The sequence below is a fragment of the Dermacentor andersoni genome, chromosome 2, assembly GCF_023375885.2.
Source record: "Dermacentor andersoni chromosome 2, qqDerAnde1_hic_scaffold, whole genome shotgun sequence".
Lineage (NCBI taxonomy): Eukaryota > Metazoa > Arthropoda > Arachnida > Ixodida > Ixodidae > Dermacentor > Dermacentor andersoni.
Window position 1 is genome coordinate 248,216,153 of NC_092815.1, and position 11,942 is coordinate 248,228,094.

General features: G+C 47.7%; 1 long non-coding RNA gene across 1 annotated transcript; it reads left to right on the plus strand.

The window, feature by feature from the left end:
- Positions 1-10,236: 10,236 nt before the first annotated feature.
- Positions 10,237-11,734, plus strand: LOC129387009 (uncharacterized). Its single transcript, XR_008614335.1, has 2 exons — positions 10,237-10,405; positions 11,604-11,734. It is a non-coding gene; the product is annotated as an uncharacterized lncRNA (long non-coding RNA).
- Positions 11,735-11,942: the final 208 nt, after the last annotated feature.

Here is an 11,942-nt window from a genome sequence, read left to right on the forward strand (position 1 = left end):
GCGGCGCAGATGGATGGCACTCTCTTATAGCGGCTGAGGTTGACGTTTGTTTCGTTGCAATTGGCCAGGCTGGATCGAAGATTGCGACATCTGGTGGCGGGACAGTTACGTGCAGAGTGGTCAGTGGATGGCGCGAGTTGTGACGGCCATCTTCGAAGTAGTTGGGGGCGAGGTTCGGTGCAGGTACGGCGTAGGCAGGCAGGAGAGCCACCAGGAGCGTGCTGGCGAGGACGGTGAGTGTCTGCATGGTAAAGATGAATGGATTAGTAGACTGTGCTTTCACACAGCTACCGAGCCCACCTGCATACAGCCCATGTGCATACAGGACGGCAAATGCGAATCCAAAACATCTCATCCAGGAACGTGGGGCGTACGAACGACCCGTAAGACCTACCTGAGGTATTCCAACGTTGCTCTCCCCAAACACAAAAAAAAGGTGAGGAACTTACCAGTTGTGTTAGACTACGCTGGGAAAATATTTTCGCCCAAGTTACTGGAAGTGCGATACTTTCATGATGCGATTTTTCAGTGCGTGCAAAGGAGGTTCCAATAAACTACGTCGTCAAAAAATTTGGTGATCTCAACTGCCCCTTAGTTGATATGCTGGGCGCAGAAGGGTGCATGCCAGCTCAGCCAGCTGCAATCCCTCCTCAAGTCTCTCAGCAAGCCCTAGCGCTGTTTGAATGGGAAAGGATTGGGAAAGAATTCCACCGCTTTACTGCGGTACAGTGTTGAAACAAACTACTTTCTTTGCTGCATATGCTGGTACGCACTACAGGTGTACCGCTGCAGCCATCATTGCTGTAAAAGCAAAGAATTCAGCGTTAACGCACTTGGCATAACGCCGGAACATAAAACAGCTTATGCCGTCGGACGAGCGCTATCCAGTGTTGACGCCGTTCTGCTTCATACGGTCGGCTTGGAAACCTGTAAGACTTTGTTCTTCGTGACTTGGTGTACGCGCTGTTGCAGCCCACTACACAACAGCTCGGGTTGCACTACGGCATTGCTCAGAAAAGGCAACAGCTACGCGCGAAACAGTGCACAGACAGGCTTTCCGAACGCAAGTGGGCCGGTCGTATCCTGCCGGTTCCGCGCTCGCCGCCGCGAGGAGCGCCCTAGTAGGCGCGGGAACTACGTTCGCAACCTGCCTATTGTTCATAAGCGCGTTTATATGCGTTTTTGTACTCACCAAGAAGAAACTCTCCTGTGCGGACGATGTGGTTGTCGGCGAAAATGCTCCGAAAGGCTGAGCCACGCCACACGTACGCGTCGTGACACGAGCCCGCGAAGCGAGGGTCGATGGCCAGTACTCGCATGTGAAGAGTCGCACACCTGTGAATTGTAGTATATCAGTAAATTAGATCGCTGTCGCGACATGGAATTTTACATATATCATGAGTATAATAGATAGAGTGTGCTTACCACCGTGATGTTCAACTCATAAGGGCCGTTTATAGTCCGACGTAACACCCGCGCGCGCGCACGCTACGTCACGTCGGCGAAAACGACCCCTCCATAGTCGGGCGCACAGGCGCAGCCAACATAACCGGTGGCTTCCGACGCGCCCCGACGGGCTCGGCGCCGATATGGCTCCTGAACAGGGTTGCCAGGTCCAAAATGTGAAAAGTAGCCAACAAATCTCGGAAAGTAGCCAGAAAAGTAGCCAACTTTGGCTAGAGACAGAAATGTAGCCAAAAAAGTAGCCACATTATGGGAAAACGTTGCATTTTCATTTATTGTGTAACTCGGAACATCATCACAGCTAACACTTAAGGCTGCTTTTAGAACATACATACAAACATGTAGGAACATACAAAAAAATATTATGAAACGTGTATAAATGACTAGAGCTAACAGTGCTTGCATCAGCATGACTATAATGTTATCACAAATCAGCATCACAGCTGTAGTTCAGGTGTAAATGTTCGAATTAATCTTGGAGATCATTTCTGGAGGAATTTCAAAGCTGGAGCTGGTCAAGTTCCTCAGTCGCAGTCCAAATTTTATCCTTAGAATTGAGACTAACAGATCATCAGACATTCTGTTTCTAAGGTCAGTTTTGGTCAAGGTTGTCACTGAGAAAACTCGTTCGGCTTCTGCGTTCGATATTGGCAAGACAAGCAGCTTCATGGCTCCCTCTGCAAGATGCACCATAGGGTTACTGCCAGACGGATCTTTGTAATTGTATATCTTCGTCCAGAAATCTACGACTGGTTCACACGCGCTGATCCCTTCCACGTGTTGTAAATATCGTAGCTCCCGTTCCAGCTGCAGCTGCCCACAAACAAACACGCCAGGCGGCAAATTGCGTAGTACATTTATGGCATCCGTTCCGAGAACTGACTTCGGGCTTATGGCCTTCAGCTTCCGAAGCAGTGAAGTGGCGTTTGGCAGTCGCTTTTGTAGTTCACTGGCACAACGCTGAATGAAAGAAAAACAACGACGCTTCAGGGTGCCTTTCTCTGCAGCATCCAAGCTTGTTTGCTGAAGGTAATCACAGAAAGTTACCCCTAAATCTGCACCCTCCAAGCTTAGAAAAATTGAGTCAAAGCTCATGATGTCGAAGTCCTCAAGACTACCCTCGTGCTGCCGCAGAATGAATGGTTCAAGAATTCTTGTCACCAAGCCGTTTAGAAGTTTCTCGAGTTCTTCAATGACGCCGAGCGGGTCAACAACATCGTGTCCCTGAAAAAGCTTGTTGACCATTCTGATATCCGCAAGAATGGGACTAAAAAAGGTGAGGTGGGCCCGGTTCCTTTTATCCACGTACATTTCTTTTAGAAGTCGCACATTGTAGCTTCTATCCACTACAGTCGTAAAGTGAGTTTGAAGAGAATCGTATTGTGACAATATGCTTTCAATGCAGTCAGAGATCGCAAGCCATCGTGCCCCTGACGGAGAAAGGAGCTTTAGCGGCTCACCTGCTTCGTCACTCCCGCTGACTTCGCGGTAGAGGCTTCTGTAGGCAGCTTGCCTTGAGCTACTATGCGCGAAGTAATTGTGAGTCTCTTTAACCATGAAAACAATAGCTGAAGGCATTTCTTGCATAGCTTTTTCAGCGACGAGGTCAAGGAAGTGTCAAACGCACTTTACAAGTGTGAGTGAAGGATTTTCGCTTTCCATCTTTTTCCACAGTGAAGACTTTCGGCCGCACATGACACTAGCACCGTCTGTACCCAAGCCAACGCAGTCACGCACATTTAAAGAATGTTCCTGAAGAACGGCTTTCACTGTGTCGTGAATTGACTGTGCTCGTCCTTCCACCATCTCTTTGAGGTCGAGAAACGTGGTTGTGATGTTCTTGGCCAGGTCGCTATAGTAGCGGACTGAGATGCACACCAGTTTCTTCACTGACACATCAGTCATTTCGTCGACTAGGACTGAGAATGGTTTGTTGGCGAGGTCGTCCCTCAGCTTGTCCAAGCACTATGGACCGAACACTTTTGTTAACAAGGAAGTGCACTTTGTCCTGTGTAGCGAGACCTCGTGCCGCAGTTCGCCTTTTAAAATGTCAGTGAGCTCATCTACGCAGCTAATTGGCATGTGGCAAGCCGTGAACAAAGCGAGCTTGAGGGCACATCGCTTCTGTGCTTCATCGGCCGACAAGCGCACCGCGACTGCGTCGCGCAAGGACTGTTGACCCTTCGGTGTGAAAGCTTTACGATGTTTTTTCGTTTCTGAGTGCTTTACCAAGTCTGTATAATGAGCTGGAACTTCATATGAGCAGTGCTTGCACTTAACCGAGTGCTCATTTCCGTCAGGTGGCGTAATCCAATCTGAAATCAATAGAACAAAGGCAGCGTAAACACTTGGCACTATCGGCATTCGCAATGTGTAGCGTTTAGCGTGAACAATCGAAAAGCACGCTTTGATTACTTTAGAGTAAAGAACGAACCGTCCTCACCTTTTAGTTTAGGATCGCCCAACCATTGCTTGCGGAATAACCGCCCAAAGCGAGCGTGCCTCCCTATGCAGCGTTTGACGTGCTACGGTGCTTCCAAACCTGCGGCGTAGCAGACTTGATGCGGAACGTCAACGCGAAGCTGGAACACGCTGTGACGTCACTAGTGCGAAATCCTTTGCACTAAATGAAAGCGCGCGAGTCAGATTGACGATGATGATGGACCAGCTTGAGAAGATTTGAAGTGCCGTGATCGTGCGTTGCCCTAAATATTTGCTAATGTTGCTACATCATATGAACTACACAAGTTTCTATGCAATTTTTAAAATAGTCAAGCTATTTCAAAAGTAGCCAAGAAAGTAGCCAAGTAGCCAAGGCATTTTTTTCCCACCAACAGCCTCAAAAAGCAGCCAATTTGGCGCAAAGTTGCCAAATCTGGCAACCCTGCTCCTGAGCTATTCGCGCGTCGGAGTCGGCGGAACTCGCGCACCACTGTGCATTGCGCGCGAAGAAAAAAGCGCGAACACAACTCCGCAGACGGCTTTTGCGGACGGCGCGCGACTTGGCGAACGTTCTGCGCATGCTCCAAAGATAGCAGCCGAGGGCGCGCGCGTTGAAGTCTAGAGGGGATGGCATCTCGGCTGGCGCAGTGCAACCAGGGGTAGCACACTCTCAAGTTCAACAAATGGCCACAGAGGGCGAAAAATCGACCGCGCGGCGCTGCTAAAGAAACAGGCATAGTACACCAATTAAAAAGGTTCCCCGTTGAGCACATTATCTCCCGCTAGAGGCGCCGTAGTAAGCGCAATTTTAACCTACAAACTTTCTTCAACAGTAAACGAAGCGTTTTTATTGCATGATAAAGACTACAAAATTATAATTCCTAATTTTACATTGTACTTTTCATTACCAACTTTGTTGTTTTTTGTCATTTTAAACGCAAAATAGCGTTCAGCATCATCGACCTCCCACGTGACCTCTGGCCTGGATTTAAAATTTTTACCGGTACGTTCGCGTGCACGGCAGGTACGGATTCCTTGGTTCGTACATTGGTTGGTTATTTTGTGCTAACACCAGTTTACTGCGCTTCGATGTCTCGCGTTATTTAATTTGGGGTGTAAGCCTGAAAGCTAGGTTTCAGTCGTGAGCCATGTGGAACACGTCTGCATCGAAATGAGAGCCGGGTCCTGCTGCAACTGGGGACAGCAATACCGGTGAGTCGTTTAACATCACTGCTTCAATCGCTATGTAATTTATTCGTCTCGTTAACTTAACGAACTAGATGCTGCATTGCATAAGGGCAGTCAGGACCCTCCGTTGCTGTTTCCGAAATAAACTTTCAGTTGCGAGGCCATCATTATACACACATTCACGAAAGAGAAACGATATCGGAACGCGCGTCACATTTTTCATCTCGTTGTAGCCGTAGCCATAAGTGACTGAGTTGCCTTATCAATATATTTTTTTTTCGAGTCCGCCGGCAACTTCTTTCGTTCACAGAACCGAATAACCTTTTGATAAACTGAAGCTAAAGTACTGAATTTAATGTATTAAACAGTTGCACACAGGATAATTCACCCATATTTCGTACCTGTTGGTTCCAAATGTTCTTGCTGTTCACTTTGGCTTACCTCAGGACATCTATTTTTGCAGTAGTGAAGCGGTGCATCACGTTCATGCACAAAAAGAATGCATCATTTCTAATAGCTTCATGTCTTTCATCTATTTGCTTGTGAAATCAGCAGTGTGATCTCTTCTAGTGTATAAACGAGCGCACAAATGTACTTATTTGTGATCTTAATAATACTGAAGCTGTTGACATGCATTGTAGTTACGCAGACATCAATTTTACGGAGAGTAACCATATTTATTTACCATGCTGCTTAAGCCCCCTAGAACAAACAGTGTACATTTGCATGTGTTCTGTAGTCACAAACCATTGCAATGTATATGTCGCACCTTTACGCATTTTATATTGCAAAATTGTGCTTATTCAATTTCTGATGCAGTCAAAATTTCTGTTCCAGACATGCAGTAATGAGGATGGCACCAGTATAAAGCAACACACTCCATGCACTAAACAGAAGCTGCTGCCTGCTACAACAAGGTCATTGTGCGGACTTTGGCTGCTACTACAAGGTAAACACCTGGTTCAGAAATAAATATGCTTGATATATGCTGTATTGGCTTGCTAGTCTTGAGATACATGTCAGTTGTTTGTAGCAGATGATATGAACATTTGCTCATGTTTACAGTTCAGCATAATTAGTTCGAACATAAAAGAAAACACTACATGAGTTTGGATAATCTCTGCTGTATCTCATGTGCCATTGTTCTGCCCAAACAGTCTGTGCCAAGTACATCTTGGTCATCACAGGAGCCCCCATCTACACCAACAGGAAGGGGCTGGAGCTGAATTCGCAAGACCACAAACAAAGAAGCCATTCCAGAATTATTTGGATGAGATATCAAGTCGACGGACGACTGTTTCAAGAGTGAAAAGAGCCTACGCCATCATTCCACCAGCACGGATATTGGCCGAGTCATCCAGGTACCTCAACAACAAAAATTATTTGTCTTCAGATGTACCTGCAACCTCTGAACAAGCACAGATGACGCTGGCTAAGAGTCTTCTGTCAGCTTGCCCTTCCTTAGTGAGCTTCCTGGCCTTGCCAGTTCTTGCCAAGTATAATTTTGTTTCAATGAATGCAAGCTTTTTCATTCCACACTTTTGTTAGAGATCATTCCTATTCCTCATACAAACAATAAAGGTCAACCGATTCTTTGCTCATACTTAATGCCAGTCACTGTCTAGTAGCATAACATATGTGTAGCAGTTCTTTCTAGTGTATGTTGCCATGTGCAATTCCTCTCCTGAAATAGCTGATGCAGCATTGGCGTGTGTCTTGCATTAACCTTTACACTGTGTGCTATGTAGCATTTAGCTTTTGTTAATGTTTTTGGCTTTCAATGCTTGCAAGGTAGAGTGGCTTCTTTCTTGAATGCAAGCTTTCTCATTCCCATATTGAATTCCTAGTCTCATTCAGGATTGCTATTCTTGCTCGACAGCCTGTGTTTTTGTGCAAGCTACATTGAAGTGATTGATTGCAGAATCTGGTTTCGGCGCTGTCCGACTTGGTACTTGTCACCGTGTTACGTTTCTCATATGTGGGAGCCTGGTCAGTTGCATTGGGAAACAGTCTCTCGAGGCAAGCGCCTGCTCCTACAGTCCGCACAGTGACATAGACTGCGAATTTACACGCACACCGTGGTTGGTGCTCCCCGTTCCGTCCTTTACTGCTGCTGCCGTGTGCAAATTTTGCTTGTGGTCTTCCTCGGCCATGATTTGGCGTCAACGGAGACTCTCATACATAATTACATGGTTCTAAGTGCATGAAGTTGATATCCACATGTGTGGAAAGGCCTGCAAAAGTGACTGCAAAATAGTGATGTTCACAAAACCGACCATGCCCATATATAGAGAATGTGGGGGACCAAGTGTGAGTTGCACATTAGTCGCATGCAAAAGAACAAAAAGAAACATGCAGGTTGGAAAGGCGGTAACGCTAAAATGCCGGGCGCTCCATGTCACTGTTGGCTGTGGCAGCAGATGCTTGCGTCACCCGATTGCTTCGCAATGCAAGCTGCTCATATTCAACGCCGACTGTCGGTGCAAACATGTGGGACACACTGTCCAATCTGCTTGCGCTGCTGGTTGTTGCTTGTTACCAGACTGCAGTGTGCGACGAAGGCAAGCACTATACCTACAGTCGGACGGTTGAATGTGCCGCAAGCAACCCGTGTGCGTGTATGCTCACTGTTGCCATGTAGATCGTAGCCAATGCATAGTGCCAATGTATAGATTGAGCATTATGTTAGAGTATGCTGAAGTGATTTGATTGCATAATCTTGTTTCAATGTTGTCCCACTTGGTCATGGTTGCCGTGTTACATTTCTGGGATGTGGCAGCCTGTTCAGTTGTATTGGCCAATGGCCTCTCGAGGTAAAGCACCTGCTCCTGCAGTCCACACAGTGACACAAACTCCCTGTTTACATGTAGTGTGATTGGTGCTCCCTGTTTGTCCTTTCCTGCTGCAGCCGTGGGTAAAGCGTGCTTGTGGCCTTCTTTGGCCATGATTTGGCGTGAACAGAGACTATCATACATGATTACATGGTTTGAAGTGTATGAAGTTGATATCCACATGGGTGGAAAGGCCTGTAAAAGTGGCTGCGAAATGGCGATTCCCACAAAACAGACTACATCCATATTGTGAGCAGGTGGGGCACCAACTGTGAGCAACACATTAGTGGCCACCAAAAGAACAAAAAGAAACATGCATGTAGGAAAGGAGGTAACACTAGGAATGCCGGGTAGTTCATGTCGCTGTGTTGGCTATGGCAGCAGGTGCCTGCGTCACCCGATTGATTCGCAGTACAAGTTACGGTGACTGTCAGTGTAAACAGGTGGGGCACTGACCAATCTGCTTGTGCTGCTGGTTGTCACTCGTTACTAGACCACCATGTGCGACGTAGGCAAGCACTGTGCCTGAAGTCGGATAGCTGAATAAGCTGTATGCAATTTTTAGTGCGTGAATGCCCACTGTTGTCATATGGATCTTAGCCAATGTACAGTGTATTGTCTGAACCTTATGCGGTGATTGAATGCAGAGTCTAATTTGATAATGGTCGCCGTGTTATGTTTCTTCGATGTGGCGACCTGGTTAGCTGCATGGGCAACAGTCTCCCGAGGTAACCATCTGCTCCTGCAGTCCACACAGCGACAAAGACTCCCAATTTTCATGCACCGTAATTGGTGCTCTCCCCATTCGACATTTCTTGCTGCAGCCGCCGGCAAATTATGCTTGTGGGCCTTCATCGGCCGTGATGTGGCGTGAGCGGAGACAGCACACGTTATTACATGGTCCGAAGTTGATAGCCACATAGGTGGAAAGGCCTGCAAAAGTGGCTGCAAAATGGTGATGCCCACATTGAGAATGTGGGGCACCAACTATGAGTTACACATTAGCGGCCCCCGAAAGAACAAAAAGAAACGTGCAGGTTGGAAAGGCGGGAACGCTAAAATGCCGTTTAGTCCATGTCGCTGTGTTGGTTGCGGCAGCAGATGCCTTGCGTCACCCGATTGCTTCGCAATGTAAGTTACGGCGACTGTTAATGCAAACAGGTGGTGCACTGCCCAATTTGCTTGCGCTACTGATTGTCGCTCGTTACCAGATCGCCATGTGCGGCGACGAAAGCGAGCAGTTTACGAGCTCGCGTTAATGGTTTCAGCGCATCTCGACATGCAAATTTTATTTCTGATCCTGTATGAGAAGGTGCACTGCTTTTCTTCTGCCAATAAAGTCGCACGTCCTGTTCACTCACTTGTGGCTTGTTTGTATGGGCGTCAGTAGAGGCTCTTTAGTCTCCTGGCCATTAAAACGCGGCAGCTGAGGCATGCCGCAAAGCCAGCGAGGCGAGCACGGCGCGTACCCAGCGTACGGCACCGGTATAAAGCGGCCATAATGAATATTGTACTAAAAAAAAAAGACATTTCCGCTTCCTGTTTAAGTAGCGCCATCTGTCGGGCCCCCCACTAAGTTCCATGTGCTGCCGCTTCTTATTTTCGAACCACTGTGGAAGGTACAGTTTCCCTTCTCTAAAGTTGTTCTTTATTCTATGGCGCAACCGACGTAGCGTGACTGACCGCGAACGACGCTCGCCCGCACGCCGATAACGTCGGACTATAAACGTGCCTATAGTATCCCCTCCCGCACCAGTAGGTCTGCTTCTCGGCTAGGGGCAGGTCCGGGCCAGTTATCGCGATGTAGGTGCCGTCCACGCATCCGACGACGTCAGAGATGCTGCCGCTCCGCAAGAAACCTTGCTTGACGAGTGCTATCTCCGATCTTGTACGCGGAAACGACCCGCAGCGCTGTTCTGTGCCGACACCGACGATTGCTTCCGATACGGCGCGAACGCAGCGGCTGACAGACCGCTGGGAAAGTGATACGGTAGCTTCGCTACCGACAGCCGTTCGGAAGCCACCGGTAGCATAGAGAAAGAAATTCAACAAGAGGGGACACTCTTCTAAAACTGGCAACAGGAAACACGTCACGCCTAGTTTCAACAACATCCGTTAGTTGACGCGAGCATCAGAAAAAAAGAATGTGAAATAAACTTCCAGACAACGTTCTATTTTTTTTATTTCTTCCCACTAAAAGTGAAAAAAGTTTTGCGTGTAAATGAACTTATACTTTGCAACTTTTTGTTGCGTTGCCTAGCAACAAGCTAGCGGCACGCCTGACGCGCGTGCATACGTCATGCGCCAGACAAGCCGCAGGAGTCAGCGAGGACGGTCGTACGTGCGAAGCTCGCGTGCTCGGCGACCCGTCTGTTTTGGATATATCCCATTTTTTTTGGGGCTCCCGGCCTTCTCTATGCTTCTCTTGCGTATCGTCTGCATTTCGACACGGCACCACTGCACTACTGGACTACGGCAAGGTGAGAAATTGTGTTTGACAGTGTGCGGCACATTTTAAGCACATTTAGGCTTAGTTGGAGTGGCGCAGTTAACAGCTCCGCCGTCCTGGCGCAGTTAATTTGAGTTAATGCCTTATCCTGGGAGATGTTTGCGACGCTTTCTATGAGCCCCAACATTACTGTAACTTATTTCGGTAGTTTTGGGGCACGCTTGCCGCGCCCGGCTTATTGACGCAGTAAGCGAAAACTGGCTCGGCCGTGTGACGCATTTGCGCGTGTACATGCGTGTACTACGTCGTAGCGCCTAAGACAGACAAGTTTTCGCGCATTCTGCGGCCCCAAACATTATTGTAACTAACGTCGTTATATTTGGGGTAGTTCAGAAGCACGGTTGCCGCGCCCGGCTTATTGACGCAGTTAGCGAAAAGCAGCTCGGCTGTGTGCCACAGTTTCGCGTGTACTGAATCTTACTGGTAGAAGTTCGTGACGCATTCTCTGACCCGAAAAAGTATTGTAATTTATTTGGTAACTTTTTGGGATATCTTGAGGCTTGCTCGCCGCGCCTGGGGTTGTGAAGCTGTTAACAAAAAAGCAAGCCGGCCATATTGAGTTAGTTTTGCGTGTACTGAATTTGAGTGGGACAAGTTTGTGACGCATTTTATAGCCCTGCAACAACATATACCTTATTTCGGCACTCACACTTCTCGAAAACGCGACGAGCGATTGCCAAGAGTGATAACACGGGAGTGTTGCATGCGCCGGCAGGACGCGTAGAATATAACACGGAGGAGCTCAAGAACATGACATTTATGTATTCTGAGCGGCTGAAAACAGGCTTTGCACCCACGAGTCTGACTTGAGTGCGATTAGAAGGCATTCTGCGAGCGTGTAACATGGTCTGGCTGAGCCTGTGTTGTAGCCACCTTTGTGTACTTGGCGTACCATCGTGTCGACTGAGGCCAAGTTGTTTTGGAAACGCGCAGTCACCCGTGTATTTGTGCACTTAAAAGTGCAGGAACTAATGCATGGGAAAGGAGGGGTGCTTGAAAATCAGATGTTCAGATTTTATGGCATTGTCTTTGCTGCAAAATGTACGTAAAAGTGAATTTATCTGTAATGCCGCTCATTCACCACTTACGCACGTTTCGCCTCTACACGCAATACTCCTGTTAGGTCAATATACCGAAATGATACATGCTTGTAATTTACTTTCTTTCAGCTGATGGCATCCTGTGGAGCATCGTACGGCAACGACTGCTGCTTACCTGGTGCCACAACTTTGGATGAATGCAGAAGGAGCCCGGAACGAGCATTTATATAGAGCAAAATAAACATTTCATCATTTCAGAAGACGTCTTTCGTTTTCTTTATGAAATTGCACCTGACAGATTCGGCGCAGTCTTGTGAAAGTCAATCGCAATCATTTCTACTTGTTAATGAAACGATTCCACGCCAAGGCCACGCGAGGTTCAGCAGAAGCGAAAAAAAAAATGAATGCCGCGCCGAGCAGCGGGTACCAACTGGTGTTCAAAACGCGCGCGCCCAAAAACGAAACCGG